We start from the raw sequence: 24,740 nt of genomic DNA on the forward strand, positions 1-24,740 counted from the left end.
TTAACCAGAATATCCAGGGCTTGAACTCAGACCTGGCACAAGCAAATCTGATAGACATTTACAGAACTCTCCATCATAAATCCACGGAATATACATTCTTCTCAGTACCACATCACACCTAAAATTGACCACATAATTGGAAGTAAAGCACTCCTCGGCAAATGCAAAACAACAAAAATCATAACAAACAGTCTCTCAGACCATGATGCAATCAAGTTAGAACTCAGAATTCAGAAACTAACCCAGAATCGCACAGCTTCCTGGAAATTGAACAACTGGCTCTTGAATGCTGACTGGATAGACAATGAAATGAAGGCAGAAATAAAGAAGTTCTTCAAAACCAATGAGAACAAACATACAACATACCAGAATCTCTGGGACACATTTAAAGCAGTCTCAAGAGGAAAATATATAACAAGAAGTGACCATATGAGAAGAGTGGAGAGATCCAAAATTGACACCCTAAGGTCAAAATTAAAAGAGCTACAGGAGCAAGATCAAAAAAACTCAAAACCTAGCAGAAGACAAGAAATAACTAAGATCAGAGCAGAACTGAAGAAGATAGAGATACGAAAAACCCTTCAAAAAATCAATAAATCCAAGAGCTGGTTTTTGAAAAGATCAACAAAAGAGACAGAACACTAGCAAGACTGATAAAAAAGAAAAGAAAGCAACCAAATAGATGCAATAAAAAATGATAAAAAGGAAAACACCACAAATTCCACAGAAATTCAAACCATCATCAAAGAATATCACAAACAACTCTACGCACATAATCTAGTTAACCAGGAAGAAATGGATAAATTCCTGGACACCTGTGTCCTCCCAAGCCTATGCCAGGAGGAAGCCAAAGCTATGAATAGACCAATACCAAGCTCTGAAGTCGAGGCAGCAATTAAGAGCCTACCACACAAAAAAAGCCCAGGTCCAGATGGGTTCACAGCCGAATTCTGCCAGACACACAAAGAGGAGCTGGTACCATTCCTTCTGAAACTATTCCAAATAATCCAAAAAGAGGGAATCCTTCCCAAATCATTGTATGAGACCAACATCATCCTGTTACCAAAACCAGGCAGAGACCCAACAAGAAAAGAAAACTTCAGGCCAATATCCATGATGAACATACATGCAAAAATCTTCAATAAAATACTGGCAAGCCGATTGCAACAGCACATCAAGAAATTTATCCATCTTGTCAAAGGAGGATTCATCCTGGGGATGCAAGTCTCGTTCAACATACGCAAGTCTATAAACGTAATTCACCACATAAACAGAACCAAAAACAAAAACCACATGACTATCTCAATTGAAGCAGAGAAGGCATTTGACAAAATTCAACAGCCCTTTATGCTAAAAACCCTCAATAAACTCGGTATTGATAGAATGAATATCAAAGTAATAAAAGCTATTTATGACAAACCAACAGTCAATATCATACTGGATGGACAAAAACTGGAAGCATTCTTTTTGAAATCCAGCACTAGAAAAGGATGCCCTCTTTCAACATTCCTATTCAATATAGTACTGGAAGTTCTAGCCAGAGCAATCAGGCAAGAAAGAGAAATAAAGTGTATTCAAATAGGAAAGGTGGAAGCCAAATTGTCACCATTTGCAGATGACATGATAGTATCCCTAGAACACCCCATCACCTCAGCCAATAAACTCCTGAAACTGATAAGCAACTTCAGCAATGTCTCAGGATATAAAATCAATGTGCAAAAATCACAAGCATTCCTCTAAACCAATAACAGACTTAAAGAGAGCCAAATAAAGAATGAACTGCCATTCACAATTGCTACAAAAAGAATAAAATACCTAGGAATACAACTCACAAGGAACTTAAGGGACCTCTTCAAGGAGAACTACAAACCACTGCTCAACGAAATAAGAGAGGACACAAACAGATGGAGAAACATTCCATGTTCATGGTTAGAAAGAATTAATATCGTGAAAATGGCTATACTGCCCAAAGTAATAATACAGAATCAATGCTATCCCAATCAAGCTATCATTGACTTTCTTCACAGAACTGGAAAAAACCGCCATGAACTTCATATAAAACCAAAAGAGAGCCCGCATAGCCAAGTCAATTATAAGCAAAAAGAACACAGCGGTGGGCATCACACTACCAGATTTCAAACTACACTACAAGGCTACAGTAATCAAAAGAGCATGCTACTGGTATGAAAACAGAGATATAGACCAAGAAACAAAACAGAGGCATCGGGGGCAACACAACATATCTACAACCATACAATATTTGATAAACCTGACAAAAACAAGCAATGGGGAAAGAATTCCCTGTTTAATAAGTGGTGTTGGGAAAACTGGCTAGCCATGTGCAGAAAGCAGAAACTAGACCTCTTCCTGACACCTTACACTAAAATTAACTCCAGATGGATTAAAGACTTAAACATAAGACCTGGCATCATAAAAATCCTAGAAGAAAATCTAGGCAAAACCATTCAGGGCATAGGAATAGGCAAGGACTTCACGACCAAAACACCAAAAGCATTGGCAACAAAAGCCAAAATAGACAAATGGGACCTAATCAAACTCCACAGCTTCTGCACAGCAAAAGAAACAGTCACTGTAGTGAATCAGCAACCAACAGAGTGGGAAAAATTTTTATAGTTTACCCATCTGACAAAGGGCTGATATCCAGAATTTACAAAGAGCTCAAACAGATTTACAAGAAAAAAACAAACAAGCCCATTCAAAAATGGGCAAAGGACATGAACAGACACTTTTACAAAAGAAGACATACAAGAGGCCAACGACCATATGAAAAAATGCTCATCATCCCTGGTCATTAGAGAGATGCAAGTCAAAACCACATTGAGATACCATCTCACACCAATTAGAATGGTGATCATTAAAAAATCTGGAGACAACAGATGCTGGAGAGGATGTGGAGAAATAGGCACACTTTTACACTCTTTTTGGGAGTGTAGCCTAGTTCATCCATTGTGGAAGACAGTGTGGCAATTCCTCAAGGCCTTAGAAATAGAAATTCCAATTGACCCAGCAATCCCATTACTGGGTGTATATCCCAAGGACTATAAGTCGTTCTACTATAAAGACACATGCACACGAATGTTCATTGCAGCACTGTTTACAATAGCAAAGACCTGGAACCAACCCAAATGCCCATCGATGATAGACTGGATTGGAAAAATGTGGCACATATACACCATGGACTATTATGCAGCAATGAGAAATGATGAGTTCGTGTCATTTGTAGGGACATGGATGAATCTGGAGAACATCATTCTCAGCAAACTAACAGAAGAACAGAAAATGAAATACTGCATATTCTCACTCATAGGTGGGTGATGAAAACTGAGAACGCATGGACACAGGGAAGGGAGTACCAAACACTGGGGTCTACTCGGGGGAAGAGAAGAGGGACATCGGGTGGGTGGAGGTGGGGAGGGATAGCCTGGGGAGAAATTCCAAATGTGGGTGAAGTGGAGGAAGGCAGCAAAACACACTGCCATGTGTGTACCTATGCAAATGTCTTGCATGTTCTGCACATGTACCCCAACACCTAAAATGCAATTTAAAAAATGTCAACGTGCACAGAAATAAAAGTGGGTCACCATTATGTCACATAAAAAAAAGAGAATTTGGGCTGAGACGATGGAGTCTTCTAAATATACAATCATTTCGTCTGAAAATTCAGACAATTTGACTTCCTTCTTTCCTAACTGAATACCCTTTATTTCTTTTTCTTGCCTATTGCTCTGGCTAAAACTTCCAATACTATATTGAGTAAGAGTCAGAGAGAGGGCATCCTTTGTCTAATGCCACATTTCAAAGGGAATGCTTCCAGTTTTTGCCCATTCAGTATATTGGCATTGGGTTTGTTGTAAATAGTTTTTATTATTTTGTTATAGGTTCCATCAATACCTAGTTTATTGTGTGTTTTTAGCACGAAGGACTTTTGAATTTTGTCGAAGGCCTTCTCTGCATCTATTGAGATAATCATGTTGTTTTTGTCTTTGGTTTTATTTATGTCACTGATTATATTTATAGACTTGCATTTGTTGAACCAGCCTTCCATGCCTAGAATGAAACCTATTTGATCATGATGGATAAGCTTTTTGATGTGCTGTTGTAATTGGTTTGACAGTATTTTGTTGAAGATTTTTACATGATGGATATTGGCCTGAATTTTTATTTTTTTGTTGAGTCTTTGCCAGGTTTTGGCATCAGGATAATATTGGTCTCATAAAATGAGTTAAAGAGGATTCCCTCTTTGTGTTTTGTTTGGAATAGCTTCAGAATGATTGGTACCTGCTCCTCTTTGTATGTCTGGGAGAATTTGGCTTTGAACCCATCTGGACCTGGACTTTTTTTGGTTGGTAGGCTGTTAAATCCTGCCTCAACTTAGTTTTTGTGGTAATCTCTGATGGCAGTTTGTATTTCTGTGGGATCATTGGTGATAAAACCCTTTGTCGTTTTTTATTATATCTGTTTGATTATTCTCTCTTTTCTTTTTTTATTAATCTGGCTAGCAGTCTGTCGATTTTTGTGATCTTTTCAAAAAACCAGCTCCTGGATTTATTAATTTTTGCAGGTTTTTTTTGTGTCTCTGTATCCTTCAATTCTTCTCTGATCTTAGTTATTTCTTGTCTTCTGCTAGTTTTTGAGATTTTTTCATCTTGTTCCTCTAGCACTTACAATTTTCATGATGGAGGTTTGATTTTAGATCTTTATTCGCTTCTCTGGTGGGCATTTATTGCTGTAAATTTTCCTCTAAACACTGCTTTAAATGTGGCCCAGAGATTCTGGTACGTTGTGTCCTCTTTCTCATAGGCTTCAAATAAATCTTTATTTATGCCTTCATTTAATTGTTTACCCAGTGGACATTCAACAGCCTGTTGTTCAGTTTCCATTAAGTTGTGTGGTTTTGATTTAGTTTCTTAATCCTGGGATCTAATTTGATTGCACAGTGGTCTGAGAGACTGTTATGATTTCTGGGGTTTTTTTTTTTTTCACATTTGCTGAGGAGTGATTTACTTCCAATTCAATTATGTGGTCAATTTTAGAGTAGGTGTGATGTGGTGCTGAGAAGAATGTATATTCTGTGGATTTGGGGTGGAGAGTTCTTTAGATGTCTATTATGCCTGCTTGTTCCAGTGACAGTGGAGTGTTAAAGTCTCCCACTATTATTGCACAGGAGTCAAAGTCTCTTTGTAGGTCATTAAGAACCCATGTGGGTGCTCCTGTATTGGGTGCATATGTATTTAGGATAGTTAGCTCTTCTTGTTGCCTTGATCCTTTCACCATTACATAGTGTCCTTTTTTGTCGGTTCTGATCTTTGTTGGTTTAAAGTCAATTTTATCAGAAACAAAAATTTCAACCCCTGCTTTTTTTTTTGCTCTCCATTTGCTCAGTAGATCTTTCTCCATCTCTTTATTTTGAGTCTATGTGTGTCTTTACATGTGAGATGGGTCTCCTAAATACAGCACACTGATGGGTTTTGACTTTTTACCCAGTTTGCAGTCTGTATCTTTTGATTAGGGCATTTAGGCCATTTACATTTAATGTTATATTGTTATGTATAAATTTGATCCTGCCACTTTGTTACTGGTTGTTTTTTTTGTCCATTGGTTGATGCAGTTTCCTCACTGCATCTTTGGTCTTTACCATTTGATTCATTTTTGCAGTGGCTGGTACTGGATTTTTTCTTTCCATGTTTCATGCTTCCTTCAAAAGCTCTTGTAGGGCAGGTCTGGTGGCAATGAAATCTCTCAGTAATTGCTTGTCCATAAAGAACTTTATTTCTCCTTCACTTATGAAGCTTAATTTGGCTGGATATGAGATTCTGGGTTGGAAGTTCCTTTTTTTAAGGATGTTGAATATTTGTCCCTACTCTCTTATGGCTTGTAAGGTTTCTGCCAAGACATCTGCTGTGAGTCTGATGAGCTTTTCTTTGTGGGTGACCTGAACTTTCTCTCTTTCTGCCCTTAGCATTTTTTTCTTCATTTCAACCCTGGTGAATCTGATGATTATGTGCCTTGGGGTTGCTCTTTTGAGGACTATCTCTGTGGTGTTCTTTGTATTTCCTGTAGTTAAATGTTGGCTTGCTTTGCTAGGTTGGGGAAGTTCTCCTGAATAATATTTTGAAGAGTGTTTTCCAGCTTGGATTCATTTTTCCCATCCTCCTCAGGTACATTGATCAAGCATAGACTAGGTCTTTTCACATAATCCCGTATTTCTTTGAGGCTTTGTTCATTGTTTTTACTTTTTTTCTTTTTTCTTGCCTTCTCTTTTTATTTCATTGAGTTGATCTTCGATCTCTGATATCCTTTCTTCTGCTTGATCGATTTGGCTATTAAAACTTGTGAATGCTTCACAGAGTTTTTGAGCTGTGTTTTTTAGCTCCATCAAGTTATTTATATTCTTCTCTTGGCTGATTATTCTAGTTAACATTTCATCTGATCTTTTTTCAAGGTTCTTAGTTTCTTTGCATTTGTTTAAAACATGTTCTTTTAGCTCAGAGAAGTTTGTTATTACCCAGCTTCTGAAGCCTGCTTCTGTCAGCTCATCAAAATTGTTTTCTGCCTTGGTTTGTCGTCTTGCTGGTGAGTCATTGTGATCTCTCTGGGGAAGAGAGGTGTTCTGGACTTTGATGTTTTCATTCTTTTTGCACTGGTTTCTTCTCATCTTCTCTGAGTGGACATCATTTCTGTTAAAGTTGGGGTTATTTCTCCTGTATGAGGCTTTAAAAAAAACTGCAGGTGTCAGTGTGCCATTTGAGACAGTCAGTCCACTGTCTGCCTGGAGAGGTGCTGCTGGGTTGCCTCAGTCTCAGCCAGGCTGCTGTTTATTCTTCATCTGGTTTCTATACTGGTAGGGTTAGCTTCACCTTCCCAATGGTGTGCTCTTTCCCTCTGCTGAGCCTGCTGTTCTTGGGTGGAGAATGTGTTAACTGCAAAACTCTACTGGGGTAGGGACTCCAGTTGCTGAATTTTGTGGAGGAGGGGTTTGTCTAGTAGTAAGCAGGAAACTATAATTCTGAAAGGAGGTTTTTTCAATTTGAGTAAAGGAGTTCTTGTCTGAAGAATATGAGTGGAAAATATAAAAACTGATTTTTTTAAAGACCATAGGTTTTCAACTCTGAGGGATATTATACAAAATGCCCAATAATAATTGTCAAAACTGTGAAGATCATCTCTCTCTCTCTCTCTCTCTCTCTCTCTCTTTTAGACAGAGTCTCACTCTGTCACCCAGGTTAGAGAGCAGTGGAAAAAGCTGGGCTCACTGCAACCTCCACTTCCCAGGTTCAAGCAATTCTCTTGCCTCAGCCTCAGCCTCCTGAGTAGCTGGGATTATAGCACTCACCACCAACTTTGCTAATTTCTGTATGTTTAATAAAGACAGGGTTTCACCATGTTGGTCAGCCTGGTCTTAAACTCCTGACCTTGTGATCCATCTGCCTCAGCCTCCCAAAGTGCTGAGGTTACAGGAGTGAGCCACTGCACCTGACCTTTTTCTCTTTTTAAGTTTATTAAAATGTGTACTTTTGGAGATGAAATCAAGATGAAATGGTGAGAACAATTCAGGATTGAAGCTCTCGGTGAACACGTGGAGGGTGAGTCAGGGCTGCATTTCCAGACGGATCTTTGTTGCCCACAGAACGGAAAAATTCCCAGGTATAAAAGAGACACAGGGCACCAGCACAGCGCAGCCAGTGGCCAGTGCAGCCAGCGGCCAGTGCTGCAGTACAGCGGCAATCCACAGAGCTCCACACAAAGTGCACAGGTCCGGGTGCCCTGTTGAACCGGCAATCTGAGACTTGAGAGGGCAGATTGGCATATCCATCTGATTGATCAGGACTTGGAAAGTGAGCCAGGCCAGGAGATTCCAGGGAAATGGCATTTGGGCTAGTGCAGTGGGACAAACAAAACAGTGATTACAAATGCTCCAGGTGGACAGTTTCACTGTGGGCACAGCTAAACCCAGGATGGCGCAGCTCAGTGGGGGAGGGGCGTCCACAATTACTGAGGCAATCCGCCCCTACTGAGGTAAACGCCCATTGCTGACACAGCCTGCCATTGCCGAGGCAACCTGCAACAACAGAGAGACACCACCACAGGGCATAGCCCGTGGCAGTAGGGCGGAGACTGCAGCAGCAGGGAAGAGCCTGCAGCAACAGGGCGGACCTCAAACCAGCAGGGCGGAGTCTCGGCAGGGAAGTAGTGACTAGACTGCCTCCTAGCTGGGCAGAACAGTGCAATGGACACTCATAAACAAAGCCCCAACCCCCCGAGACAAAGCATCTGAGAAAAAAAAAGGATTTTTTTATTAGTTCTGCTGCAGCAGAATTAAACGTAGCAGAATAACAGCCCTGAATAAACAACAGAGCTCACAGATCAGCACTTGAGCTCCTATAAAGTACAGACTGTCTCCTCAACCAGCTCCCTGAACCCTCTATATCCAAAAGACTAACATTTGGCAGGCATCATTCTGGGACAAAGATAGCAGAAAAAAAAACTGGTAGCATCCCTCACTGTTCCACAGCTCCTATAGGTGCACTCCAGACTAGCAGGGCCAGGAGTGGACATCAGCAGTCGTACAGTGGAGGGGTTAGACTAATAGAAAAAAAACAAGTAACAGACATCATCAACAATCTGGGCGTCCACTGAGAGACCCAATCAAAAAGTAAGGAACTACTCAGATGACAGGTGGATAAATCCACAAAGATTGGAAGAAACCAGTGCAAAAAGGAGGAAAACACCCGAAACAAGAACACCTAGCCTCCTACAAAGGACCAAAACTCCTCACCAGCAAGGGAACAAAGGTGGATGGAGAATGACTGTGATGAAATAATAGAATCAGACTTCAGAAGGTGGATAATGAGAAACTTTTGTGAGCAAAAAGAACATGCTTTAAATCATTTCAAAGAAACTACAAACCTTAAAAAAAGATTTGAAAAAAGATTAGAGGAAATGATAACAAGAATGGAAAACTTGGAGAGGAATATGAATGAATTGAAGGAGCTGAAAAACACAATACGAGAACTTCGCAAAGCATGCACAAGTTTCAACAGCCGAACTGACCAAGCAGAAGAAAGAATATCAAAAGTCGAAGATCAACTCAATGAAATAAAACTAGAAACCAAGATTAGAGAAAAAAGCGCAAAAAGGAATGAACAAAATCTCCAAGAAATGTGGGACTATGTGAAGAGACCTAACCTACGTTTGATAGGTGTACCAGAATGTGACGAAGAGAATGAATCCAAGATTGAAAATACTCTTCAGGATATTATCCAGGAAAATTTCCCCCACCTAGCAAAACAGGCCAACACTCAAATGCAGGAAATACAGAGAACACCACAAAGATATTCCGCAAGAAGAGCAACCCCAAGGCACATAATTTTCAGATTCACCAGGGTTGAAATAAAAAAGAAAATGCTAAGGGCAGCCAGGGAGAAAGGTCAGGTCACCCACAAAGGGAAGCCAATCCGACTCACAGAAGATCTCTCGGCAGAAATTCTACAAGCCAGAAAAGAGTGGGGGCCGATACTCAACATCCTTAAAGAAAATAACTTTCAACACAGAATTTCATATCCAGCCAAAATTAGTTTCACAAGTGAAGGAAAAATAAAATCCTTTGCGAACAAGCAAGTACTCAGAGATTTTGTCACCACCAGGCCTGCTTTACAAGAGTTCCTGAAAGAGGCACTACACATAGAAAGGAACAACCAGTACCAGCCATTTCAAAAACATACCAAATGCTAAAAAGCATAAAGAAAATGAAGAATCTGCATCAACTATCGGTCAAAACAGCCAGCTAGCATAAAAATGGCAGGATCAAATTTACACATAACAATATTAACCCTAAATATAAATGGACTAAATTCACCAATCAAAAGAAACAGACTGGCATATTGGATAAAAATCCAAAACACATCAGTGTGCTGTATCCAGGAAACCCATCTCACATGCAAGGATACACAAAGGCTCAAAATAAAGTGATGGAGGAAGATTTACCAAGCAAATGGAGAGCAAAAAATAGCAGGAGTTGCAATTCTCATCTCTGATAAAATAGAGGTTAAAGTAACAAAGATCAAAAGAGACAAAGAGGGACATTACATAATGGTAAAAAAATCGATGCAACAAGAAGAGCTAACAATCCTAAATATATCCGTACCCAATACAGGAACACCCAGATACATAAGAAAAGTTCTTAAGGACTTACAAAGAGACTTAGACTCCCACACAATAATAGTGGGAGACTTTAACACTCCACTGTCAATACTAGACAGATCAACCAGACAGACAATTAACCAGAATATCCAGGGCTTGAACTCAGACCTGGAACAAGCAAATCTGATAGACATTTACAGAACTCTCCACACCAAATCCACAGAATGTACATTCTTCTCAGCACCACATCATACCTACTCTAAAATTGACCACATAATTGGAAGTAAAGCACTCCTCAGCAAATGCAAAACAACTGAAATCATAACAAACAGCCTCTCAGACCATAGTGCAATCAAGTTAGAACTCAGAATTCAGAAACCAACTCAGAACCACACAGCGTCATGGAAACTGAACAACTGGCTCTTGAATGTTGACTGGATAAACAATGAAATGAAGGCAGAAATAAAGAAGTTCTTTGAAACCAATGAGAACGAAGACACAACATGCCAGAATCTCTGGGACACATTTAAAGCAGTCTCTAGAGGAAAGTATATAGCAATAAGTGTCCATATGAGAAAAATGGAGAGATACATAATTGACACCCTATCATCAAAATTGAAAGAGCTAGAGGAGCAAGATCAAAAAAACTCAAAACCCAGCAGAAGACAAAAAATAACTAAAATCAGAGCTGAACTGAAGAAGATTGAGACCGAAAAACCCTCCAAAAAATCAATACATCCAAAAGCTGGTTTTTGAAAAGATAAACAAAATAGACCACTAGCCAGATTGATTAAAAATAAAAGAGAGAACAGCCAAATAGTTGCAATAAAAAATGATAAAGTGGTAATCACCACAGATTCCACAGAAATTCAAACCATCATCAGAGAATATTACAAGCAACTCTATGCACATAAACTAGCAAACCTGGAAGAAATGGATAAATTCCTGGACTCCTGTGTCCTCCCAAGCCTAAACCAGGAGGAAGCTGAAACTATGAATAGACCAATAACAAGGGCAGAAGTCGAGGCAGCAATCAAGAGCCTACCACACAACAAAAGCCTAGGTCCAGACGGGTTCACAGCAGAATTCTACCAGACACACAAAGAGGAGCTAGTACCATTCCTTCTGAAACTATTCCAAATAATCCAAAAAGAGGGAATCCTCCCCAAATCATTTTATAAACCAACATCATCCTGATATCAAAACCCGGCAGAGACCCAACAAGAAAATAAAACTTCAGGACAATATCCTTCATGAACATAGATGCAAAAATCTTCAATAAAATACTGGCAAGCTGACTGCAACAGCAAATCGAAAAACTTATCTATCATGATAAAGTAGGACTCATCCCGAGGATGCAAGTGTGGTTCAACATACGCAAGTCTATCAACGTAATTCACCACATAAACAGAACCAAAAACAAAAACCACATGATTATCTCAATTGACACAGAGAAGGCATTCGACAAAATTCAACAGCCCTTTATGCTAAAAACCCTCAATAAACTCGGTATCGATGGAACATATCTCAAAGTCATAAAAGCTATTTACGACAAACCAACAACCAATATCATACTGAATGGGGAAAAACTGGAAGCATTCCCTTTGAAATCTGGCACTAGAAAAGGATGCCCTCTTTCACCACTCCTATTCAATATAGTACTGGAAGCTCTAGCCAGAGCAATCGGGCAAGAAAAAGAAATAAAGGGTATTCAAATAGGAAAGGTGAAAGCAAATTGTCTCTATTTGCAGACGACATGATAGTATACCAAGAGCACCCTATCGCCTCAGCCCAAAAACTTCTGAAACTAGTAAGCAACTTCAGCAAAGTCTCAGGATATAAAATCAATGTGCAAAAATCACAAGCATTCCTCTACACCAATAACAGACTTAAAGAAAGCCAAATCAAGAACGAACTGCCATTAACAATTGCTACAAAGTGAATAAAATACCTAGGAATACAACTCACAAGGAATGTAAGGGACCTCCTCAAGGAAAACTACAAACCACTGCTCTATAAAATAAGGGAGGACACAAACAGATGGAGAAACGTTCCATGTTTATTGTTAGGAAGAATTAATATTGTGAAAATGGCTATACTGCCCAAAGTAATTTACAGATTCATTGCTATCCCCATCAAGCTACCATTGACTTTCTTCACAGAACTGGAATAAACCACCATGAACTTCATATGGAACTAAAAGAGAGCCCACATAGCCAAGTCAATTCTAAGCAAAAAGAACACAGTAGGAGGCATCACACTACTGCATTTCAAAGTATACTACAAGGCTACAGTAATTAAAACAGCATGCTACTGGTACCAAAACAGAGATATAGACCAATGGAACAAAACAGAGGCATCGGAGGCAACACAACATATCTATAACCATACAATCTTTGATAAACCTGACAAAAACAAGCAATGGGGAAAGGATTCCCTGTTTAATAAATGGTGTTGGGAAAACTGTTTAGCCATGTGCAGAAAGCAGAAACTGGAACCCTTCCTGACACCTTACACCAAAATTAACTCCAGATGGATTAAAGACTTAAACATAAGACCTGGCACCATAAAAACCCTAGAAGGAAATCTAGGCAAAACCATCCAGGACATAGGAGTAGGCAAGGACTTCATGACCAAAACACCAAAAGCATTGGCAACAAAAGCCAAAATAGACAAATGGGACCTAATTAAAGTCCACAGCTTCTGCACAGCAAAAGAAACAGTCACTAGAGTGAATTGGCAACCAACAGAATGGGGAAAAATTTTGCAGTTTTCCCACCTGACAAAGGGCCGATAGCCAGAATTTACAAAGAACTCAAACAGATTTACAGGAAAAAAACAAACAAGCCCATTCAAAAATGGGCAAAGGATATGAACAGACACTTTACAAAGGAAGAAATATATGAGGCCAACAATCATATGGAAAAATGCTCATCATTACTGGTCATTAGCGAGATGCAAATCAAAACCACATTGAGATATCATCTAATGCCAGTTAGAAGGGCGTTCATTAAGAAAATCTGGAGACAACAGATGCTGGAGAGGATGTGGCGAAAAAGGAACACTTTTACACTGTTGGTGGGAGTGTAAATTAGTTCAACCATTGTGGAAGACAGTGTGGCAATTCCTCCAGGCCTTAGAAATAGAAATTCCATTTGACCCAGCAATCTCATTATTGGGTAGATATCGAAAGGACTATAAATCGTTCTACTATAAGGACACATGCACATGAATGTTCATTGCAGCACTGTTTACAATAGCAAAGACCTGGAACCAACCCCAATGCCCAATGATGATAGACTGGACAGGGAAAATGTGGCACATATACACCATGGAATATTATGCAGCGATCAGAAATGATGAGTTCATGTCATTTGTAGGGACATGGATGAATCTGGAGAACATCATTCTCAGCAAACTGACACAAGAACAGAAAATGAAATACCGCATATTCTCACTCATAGGCGGGTGATGAAAAATGAGAACTCATGGACACAGGGAGGGGAGTACTAAACACTGGGGTCTATTGAGGGGAAAAGGGGAGGGCCAGTGGGGGTAGGGGAGCTGGGGATGGATAGCCTGCGGAGAAATGCCAAATATGGGTGAAGGGGAGAAAGGAAGCAAAACACACTGCCATGTGTGTACCTATGCAACTGTTTTGCATGTTCTGCACATGTACCCCAAAACCTAAAATGCAATAAAAAATTTTAAAAAAATGTGTACTTTTCTCTAGTTTTTGGAGGAACCTTCATACTATTTTCCATAGTAGCTACACTAAATTGCATACACAGCAGCAGTGTACAAGGTCTATATATCTATACACAATGGCCTGTTTCTCAACCTGTTTTCATATTTTCACCAGAATCTATTTTCTTTTTGACAAATCCCATTTTTACTTGAAGGGGTTAATAACTCTTTGTTTTTTATTTACCATACTCTGATGATTAGTAGTACTGAGAATTTTTTTATATACTTCTTGGCCATTTTTGGGTCTTCTTTTAAGAAAATGTACATTCACATATTTTCCCCATTTGATTTGCCCAAATTGATGACTTATTTTGGTATTCAGTTTTTTCAGTCCCTTTTGTATTCTGGTTATGAATCCTAGCAATATATCTTGAGTCACATAATTCTAGTTATTAATAATTCAGATCAATAATTTGATACTATTTTCTCTTAATTTGTAAGCTGTTTGCTTTATTGATTTCTTCCTTTGCTTTGCAGAAGCTATTTAGCTTGATATAATTCCATGCATTTATATTTGTTTCTGTTGCCTATACTTTTGAGATTTCACCTGAAAAATATTTGCCCAGACCAATAGTAGCTACACTAAATTACATACACACCAGCAGTGTACAAGGTCTATATATCTATACACAATGAACTGTTTCTCAACCTGTTTTCATATTTTCAGACCAATGTACTGAAGTAATTCCTCAAAGTTTTCTTTCAGTAGTTTTATATTTAATTCATTTTGATTTGATGTTTTTATATGTTGAAAGATAGGAGTCTAGTTTCATTCTTCTGCAAATGCTTATTCAATTTTCCCAGCACCATTTATTGAAGAGACTACTTTCCCCACTGTATGTTCTTGGCACCTTTGTTAAAAACCAATTGGCTGTTGAGAGTATAGATTTATATCTCAGCTTTTTATTTTGTTCCATTGTTTTATGGGTCTATTTCTATGCCAGTACCATGATGTTTTGGTTACTATAGCTTTGTAGTATATTTTAAAGTCAGATAGTGTGATGCCTTCAGCTTAGTTCATTTTGTTCAGGATTGCTTTGTCTATTCAGTCTTTTTTGGTTTCATAAAAATTTTTTAATTTTTTTTCTATGAAGAATGTCATTGGTATTTTGATAGAGATTGTATTGAACTTATAAATTGCATTGGGTAGTATGATCACTTAAAATATTGTTTCAATCCATCAACATGGGATATCTTTACATTTTTACATTATCTTGAATTTATTATATCAATGTCTTATAATTTGCATTTCAAAAATCTCTAACTTATTTGATTAAATTTATTTCTGCTTTTTTTTTCTTTTGAAATGGAGTCTCACTCTGTTGCCTGGGCTTGAGTGTGATGATGAAATTTCAGCTCATTGCAATGTCTGTCCCCTGGATTCAAGTGATTGTCCTGCCTCAGCCTCCTGTGTAGCTGGTATTACAGGCATGCAGCACCATGCCTGGCTAATTTTTGTAATTTTAGTAGAGACAGGGTTTCACCATGTTTGGCCAGACTGGTCTCAAATTCCTGACCTCAATTGATCCGCCTTGCCTCAGCCTACCAAAATGCTGGGATTGTAGGTGTAAGCCACTGCACCCAGCCAATTTATGGGTATTTTTTATTTGTGTAGTTATTATAAATGGGATTGAGTCCTGGGTTTCTTTATCAATATGTTAAGGATATATCAGAACTCTCATATTTATTGCAGCACTGTTCACAAAGCCAATATATAAAATCAACCTAAATGTTCATCAACAAATGAATAAAGAAAATGTAATGTATATACATAGTGGAATATTATTGGGTCACAAAAAAAGAATGAAATCCTGTCGTTTGCAGCAACATGGATAAAACTGGCAGTCATTGTGTTAAATGAAGTAAGAACATAAAGACAAATACCAGATGTTCTTGCCCATATGTGGGCGAGAACTAAAAAAGTGTATCACATGGAGGTAGAGAATAGACTGGTGGTTAACAAAGTCTGGGAGGGATTTGGATAGGTGAGAGGTGAGGGGAGACAAAGACCAGTTGATTATTGGGTGCAAAAATACAGTTATATAGAAGGAATAAGATCTAGTGTTAGGTAGATCAATAGGGTAACTATATTTAACAATAATTTATTGTATATTTCAAAATAGCTAGAAGAATTCAAATGTTCTCAACATAAGAAAATTATAAATGTTTGAGGTGATGGATATCCAAATTACTCTGATTAGATCATTATATCTTATATTTGGTGAGTGCTTTAGGCTGCTTTTACTCATGGTGGAAGGCAAAAAGGAACTACCATGCAGAAATAACATGGTGAGAACAGAGAGAGAGTGAGGGGGTGCCAGTCTCTTTTGAGCAACCAGCTCTCAGGTAACTATCAAAGGGACTAATGTAGCAAGAACCCATTCATTACCACGAAGATAACACAAAACCATTCATGAGGGATTTTCTTCCATGATACAAACACTTCCCAATAGGCTCTATCTTCAACACTGGGGATCACACTTCAACATGAGACTTGATGGGGTCAAAAAAGTATATATCCAAACTATAGCAGCAACCTTTTGAATCTGGCTTTTTTAATCCAGCATAATGTCTTTGAGATTCATCCAAGTTGTGTAAATATGCATAATTCATTTTTTTATTGCTGAGTGGTATTCTAGTGTATGAGTGTATCAAAATTGTTTATTTAGCTACATATTGAAGGGCAATATATTTATACTTAATCTTTATAGTCTACTCAGAATTAAGATTTTACCACTTTGAGGGCAATCTAGAAACATCACCAACATATGGGTCTATATATCCCTCCTCTTTATGTTTCAATTTTCAAATATATTGCATATATATCATTGAAAACTCCACCAAATCATATATATTTTTATTGATACATAATGGTTGTGTGTGTATATTTGGGAGTAATCATATATATTTTTATTGATACATAATGGTTTTGTGTGTATATTTGGGAGTTCATTTAATCTGCATGCTGTCTCCCCTTTGCCTTCCACTGTGAGTGGACGCAGCCAGAAGCCCTCACTGGAAGCAAATGTCATGTCCACAATTCTTTTACAGCCTGCAAAACAATGAGCCAAGTAATCCTCTTTTTATTATAAATTACCCAGACTCAAGTAGTGCCTTATAACTAGACAAAAACTAAAGGAGTTACATTCTGTATTATCCATGTATATAACACTCTTGAAATGACAAAATTATAGACAGAGACAGCTCTGTCATTCCTCCATGGTGACAATGAGGGAAAAGATTGGGTGTGACTGTAAAGAGGTAACACAAAGGAGATCTTTGCAATGATAGAATATAGAGGGCAATGATGTCTACAGAAATCTACACATTATAAAATGACATAGAACTATACACATATACATGTGCTTTATCAATATCAAATTATTGGTTTTGATATTGTACTATAATTATGTAAGATGCTAACATTACAGAGAACTGAATGTACAGTCATCTTTAAAGAAACATATCTTTGAAAGTGAATGTCCATCATAGTTTCAAAATACACACACACACACACACACAAACACACATAGACACACACACATGTGAAATCTAAAAAATATAAAATTAACATTAAAGACATTTAAATATTGGGAGATCTGGCAAGACGGCCAAATAGAAACAGCTCTGGTCTGCAACTCCCAGGGAGAGACAAACACAGAAGGTGGCTGATTTCCACATTTCGAACTGAGGTACTCTGTTCATCTCATTGAGAATGGTTAGGCAATGGGTACAGCCCATGGAGGGCAAGCAGAAGCAGATGGGGCATCACCTCACCTGGGAAGGGCAAGGAGCGGGGCCTCCCTCCCCTAGCCAAGAGAAGCCATGAGGAACTGTGTTATTCAGCCCAGATACTATGTTTTTCCAAAGTTTTTTGCCACCTGAAGACCAGTAGATTTCCTCATGTGCCTACACCACCAGAGCCCTGGGTTTCAAGCACAAAACTGGCTAGCTGTTTGGACAGACACCGAGATAGCTGCATAAGTATTTTCTCATATCCCAGTGATGCCTGGAGCCCCAGTGAGACAGAATTGTTCATGCCCCTGTAAAGGGGGCTGAAGCCAGGGAGCCAGTAGTTTCACTCAGGAGGTCCCACTATCATGAGGCCCAGCAAGCTAAGAAGTACTGGCTTGAATTTGTCACTGCCAGCACAGCATTCTGAATTCAAACTGGGATAATCAAGCTTGGTCCAGGGAGGAACATCCGTCATTACTGAGGCTTAAATAGGTGGTTTTCTTCTGACAGTGCTAAGGAAGCCTGGAAGTTTGAACAGGGTGGAACTCAACAAAGTGTTGCAAAGCAGCTGTGGCCAGCCTGCCTCTCTAGATTCCTCCTCACTGCGCAGGGTATCTCTGAAAGAAAGGCAGCAATCTCAGTCAGGGGCTTATAGATAAAACTCCCATCTCCCTAGGACAGAACATCCGGGGAAAGGTGCAGTTATGGAACAGCTTCAGTGAACTTAAATGTTCCTGCCTGCTGTCTCTGAAGAGAGTAGCTGATCCTGATGAAGAAGGTTCTCTCAGCACAGTCTTGAGCTCTGCTAAGGGACAGACTGCCTCCTGAAGTGGGTCCCTGATCCCCGGGCCTCCTGACTTGGAGAGACCCTACAGGGGTTGACAGACACCTCATACAGGAGAGTTCCAGCTGGCATCAGGTTGGTGCCATTCTGCGATGAAGCTTCTGGGGGAAGAAGAAGGCAGAAATCTTTGCTGTTCTGCAGCCTCTGCTGGTGATTCACAGGCAAACAGGGTCTGGAGTAGGTCTCTGGCAAACTGCAGCAGACCTGCAGAAGAGAGGCCTGTTAGAACAAAAACAAACAAACAAACAAACAAACAAAAACCAGAGAAATAACATCAACATCAACAGAAAGGATCTCCCACAAAAACCCTATCTTTGAGGTCATTCGCCTCAAAAATCAAAGGTAGATATACCCGTGAAGATGAGGAAAAATGAGAACAAAGATGCTGAAAATTCCAAAAACCAGAATGCCTCATCTCTGCCAAATGATTGCAACTCCTCTCCAGCAAGGGCACAAATGGGATAGAGAATGAGTTTGACAAATTCACAGAAGTAGGATTCAGAAAGTGGGTAATAACATACTCCTCCGAGCTAAAGGAGCATGTTCTAATGCAATGTAAGGAAGCTAAAAACCTTAACAAAAAGTTACAGAAACTGCTAACTAGAATAACTAGTTTAGTGAAGAACTTAAAGAACCTGACTGAGCTGGAAAACACAGCACAAGTATTTCATGAACATATACAATTATCAATAGCTGAATCAATGAAGTGGAAGAAACGATATCAGAGATCAAAGATCAACTTACTGAAATAAGTTTTGAAGATAACATTAGAAAAAGAGAGTAGAAAGGAATGAACAAAGCCTGCAAGAAATATGAGACTATGTGAAAAGGCCAAACCTACAATTGATTGGAGTCTCTGAAAGTGATGGGGAGAATGGAACCAAGTTAGTAAACACACCTCAGAATATTATCCAGGAGATTCAAATTCAGGAAATATAGAGAACATCATAAAAATACCCTTCGAGGAGAGCAACCCCAAAACACCTAATCATCAGATTCTCCAAGATTGAAACAATGGAATAAAAGGTTAATGGCAGCCAGAGAGAATGATCACGTTACCTACAAAGGAAAGCCCATCAGACTAACAGGGGATCTCTCTGCAGAAGCCCTACAAACCAGAAGAAAGTGGGGGCCAATATTCAACATTCTTAAAGAAAAAAATTTTCAACCCAGAATTTCACATCCAGCCAAACTAAGCTTCATAAGTGAAAGAGAAATAATATCTTGTACAGACAAGCAAATGGTAAGGAATTCTGTCACCAGGCCTTCCTCAGAAAAGCTTCTGAAGGAAGCACTAAATATGGAAAAGAAAAACCAGTACCAGCCACTGAAAAAACACACCAAAATATAAAGACCAACCACACTATTAATAAATTTCATCAACTAATGTGCAAAATAACCAGCTAGCCTCATGATGACAGGATCAAATTAACACAAAACAATATTAACCTTAAATGTAAATGGGTTAAATGCCCTAATTAAAAGACAAAGACTGCAAGTTGAATAAAGTGTCGAGACCCATTGGTGTGCTGTATTCAGAAGACCCACCACATGTACAAAGACAAATAGGCTCAAAATAAACAGATATTCACCAAAATAAAAAGATACTTTGCAAATAAAAGCAGCAGTTGCATTCCTAGTCTCCGACAAAACAGACTTTAGATCAACAAAGATCAAAAAACACAAAGAAGGGCATTACATAATGGTAAAGGGATCAATGCAACAAGAAAAGCTAACTAACCTAAATATATATGCACCCAATAAAATAGCACCCAGATTCATAAACCAAGTTCTTAGAGACCTACAAAGATATATAGACTCCCACACAATAATAGTGAGAGACTTCAACACTTCACTGCCAATATTAGACAGATCAACAAGACAGAAAATTAACAAGGATATTCAGTACTTGAACTCCGCTCTGGACCAAGCAGATCCAACAGACATCTACAGAACTCTCCACCCCAAATCAGCAGAATATACTTTCTCCTCAGCACCACATAGCACGCATTTTAAAATTGACTGCATAATTGTAAGTAAAGCCCATCTCAGCAAATGCCAAAAAAGTAAAATAAATAAATAAATAAATAAATAAAAAATCTCTCCGATCATAGTGCAATAAAATTAGAATTCAGGATTAAGAAACTCAATCAAAACCACAAAACTACATGGAAACAAAGCAACCTGCTCCTGAATCACTACTGGGTAAATAACAAAACTAAGGCAGAAATAACAAACTTCTTTGAAATCATTGAGAACAAAAGGACAATGTACCAGAATATCTGGGACACAGCTAAAACAGTGTTAAAGGGGAAATTCATAGCACTAAATCTGAAAATGGGGAAGATCTAATATCAACACCCTAACATTACAATTAAAAGAACTAGAGAAGCAAGAACAAACAAATTCAAAAGCTAGCAGAAGACAAGAGATAACTGAGATCAGAGCAAAACTGAAGGAGATAGAGACACGAAAATCTTTTTAAAAAATCAAGGAATCCAGTAGCTCATTTTTTGAAAACATTAACAAAATAGATGGCTAGCTAGACTAATAATGAAGAAAGGAGAGAAGAATCAAATAGACAAATGATAAAGGGGATAGCATCACCGATCCCACGGAACTAGAAACTACTATCAGAAAATACTATAAACATCGCTACACAAATATATTTAAAAAACTAGAAAAAAATGAATAAATTCCTGGACACATATACCATCTCAAGACTAAAGTAGAATGAAGTCAAATCCCTGAATAGACCAATTACAAGTTCTAAAATTGAGGCAGTAATTAATAGCCTACCAACCAAAAAAGGTCCAGGACCAGATGAATTCACAGCCAAATTCTACCAGAGGTACAAAGAGGAGCTGGCACCATTCTTTCTGAAACTATTCCAAACGACATAAAAAGAGGGTCTCCTCCCTAAATCATTTTATGAGGCCAGCACTATCCTGATATCAAAGCCTGGCACACACACACACACACACACACACACACACACCCCCAAAATTTTAGGCCAATATCCATGATGAACATCCATGCAAAAATCCTCAATAAAATACTGGCAAACAAAATTCATCAGCATAGTGAAAACTTATCCACCAAGATCAAGTCTGCTTCATCCCTGGGATATAAGGCTAGTTCAACACATATAAATCAATAAACGTAATCCATCACATAAACAAAACCAATGACAAAAAAAACATGATTATCTCAATAGATGCAGAAAAGACCTCCGATAACATTCAACACTACTTCATGCTAAAAACTCTCAATAAACTAGATATTGATGGAACATATCTCAAAATAATAAGAGCTATTTATGACAAACCCATAGCCAATATCATACTGAATGGGCAAAAGCTGAAAGCATTCCCTTTGCAAACTGGCACAAGACAAGCATGCCCTCTCTCACCTCTCCTATTCAACACAGTGTTGGAAATTCTGGCTAGGACAATCGGGCAAGAGAAAGAAATGTAGGGTATTCAAATAGAAAGAGAGGAAGTCAGATTGTCTCTGTTTTCAGATTACATGATTTTATATTTAGAAAACCCCATCATCTCAGCCCCAAAACTCCTTAACCTGGTAAGTAACTTCAGCAAAGTCTCAGGATAAAAAATCAATGTGCAAAATTCACAAGTATTCCTATATACCAATAGTAAGCAGACAGCCAAATAATGAGTGAACTATCATTTGCAATTGCTACAAAGTAAATAAAATACCTAGGAATAAAACTCACAAGTTATGTGAATGACCTCTTCAAGAACTACAAATCACTGTTCAAGGAAATAAGAGAGGACACAAATGGAAAAGAAGAATTCATGCTCTTGAATAGAAAGAATCAATATTGTGAAAATGGTCATACTGCACAAAGTAATTTATAAATTCAATGACATTCTCATCAGGCTACCATTGACTTTCTTCACAGAACTAGAAAAAACTGCTTTAAATTTCATATGGAACCAAAAAATAACCTGTATAGCAAAGACAATCCCAGGCAAAAATAACAAAGCTAGAGGTATCATGCCACCTGACCTCAAACTGTACTACAAGGCTACAGGAATCAAAGCAGCATGGTACTGGTACCAAAAAAGATATGTAGACCAATGGAACAGAACAGAGGCCTCAGAAATAACACCACACATCTAGAACCATCTGATTTTTGACAAATCTGACAAAATGTACTATGGGACAAGGATTCCCCATTTAATAAATGGTGCTGGGAAAACTGGCTAGCTATATGCAGAAAACAAAAAATGTACCCCTTCCTTATACCTTATACAAAAATTAACTCAAGATGGATTAAAGACTTAAACATAAAACCCAAAACTATAAAAACCATAGAAGAAAACTTAGCCAATACCATTCATGACATAGGCATGGGCAAAGACTTCATGTCTAAAACACCAAAAGCAATTGCAACAAAACCCAAAATTGACAAATGGGATCCAATTAAACTAAAGGGCTTCTGCTCAGCAGAAGCATCTATCATCTGAGTGAACAGGCAACCTACAGAATAGGATAATATTTTTGCAATTTATCAATCTGACAAAGTCTAATATCCAGAATTTGCAAGGAACTTAAACAAATTTACAAGAAAAAAATCCTAGAAAAAAGTGGGCAAAGGGTATAAACAAATACTTCTCAAAAGAAGTCATTTTTGAGGCCAAAAAGCTTACAACACAACCATGCCCCACTCCAATGTTAAAATGGGAATAATTAGTTTCAGAGAAGGGAAGGGACTTGCTCAAAACCCAATAACCACTGAAAAAATTGAATCCTATTTTTCAACCAATGTTGCCTCAACTCTTTTTATATACACATTCATTTTTTAAAAAAATTTTTCATTTCCATAGGTTTTTGGGGAATAAGTTTTATGTGGTTACATGAGTAAGTTATTTAGTGGTGATTTGTGAAATTTTGGTGCACGCATCTCCTGAGCTGTATACAATGAAATGAAACTATGGTCTTTTATCATTTACCCCCCTTCCCATTCTTTGCTCCTGATTCCCCAAAGTCCATTGTATCATTCTTACACCTTTGCATCTCCATAGCTTAGCTCCCATTTATGAGTGCATGAGCAAGTACCTTTTTCATATTATAACTTATTTTTCTCTGGGTATATATCAAGTAGTGGGATTGCTGGATCAAATGATAGTTCTACTTTTAGTTTTTTAAAGAATCTCCACACTGTTTTCCATAGTGGTTTTACTAGTTTACATTCCCACCAACAGTGTAGAAGTGTTCTCTGTTCACCGCATCCATGCCAACATCTGTTATAGTTTGATTTTTTGATTATGGCCATTCATGCAGGAGTAAGATGATATTGCATTGCAGTTTTGATTTGCATATTCCTGATCCTTAGTGATACTGAGCATTTTTTCATATGTTTGTTGGCCATTTGTATATCCTTAGCCAACTTGTTGGTGGGATTGGTATTTTTCTTGTTAATTGGTCTGAGTTTATTGTACATTCTGAATGTTAGTCCTTTGACAGATGTATTGATCGTGAAGATTTTCTCCCACACCGTGATGTCTGTTTACTCTGCTGACTGTTCCTTTTGCTGTGCAAAAGCTCTTTAGTTTAATTATGTCTCGGCTACTTATTTTTATTTTTATTGATTTGCTTTTGGGTTGTTGGTCATGAAACCCTTGCCTAAGCCAATTCTTAGAAGAGTTTTTCCAATGTCATCTTGCAGAATTTTCATAGTTTCAGGCCATATATTTAAATACTCAATCCATCTTGTGTTGATTTTTGTGTAAGGTGAGAGATGAGGATCCAGTTTCATTCTCCTACATGTGGCTTGACAAGTATCCCAGCACCATTTGTTGAATAGGGTCCCCTTTCCTCACTTTATGTTTCTGTTTGCTTTGCCAAAGATCAGTTGGGTATAACTGTTTGGGTTTATTTCTGGGTTCTCTATTCGGCTCCATTGGTCCGTATGTCTATATTTATACCAGTACCACACTGTTTGGGTGACTATAGCCTCATAGTATAGTTTGAAATCAGGTAAGTTGATACCCCTAGATTTGTTCTTTATACTTAGTCTTCCTTTAGCTACGAGGGCTCTTTTTTGGTTCCATATGAATTTTAGCATTTTTTTTCTAGTTCTGTGAGAAATGATGATGACATTTTGATGGGAATTGCATTGAATTTGTAGATTGCTTTTGGCAGTATGGTCATTTTCACAATATTGATTCTACCCATCTATGAGCATGGGATGTGTTTTCATTTATTTGCATTATCTATGATTATT

This window comes from Callithrix jacchus, chromosome X (genome assembly GCF_049354715.1).
Source record: "Callithrix jacchus isolate 240 chromosome X, calJac240_pri, whole genome shotgun sequence".
NCBI classification, from domain to species: Eukaryota; Metazoa; Chordata; class Mammalia; order Primates; family Cebidae; genus Callithrix; species Callithrix jacchus.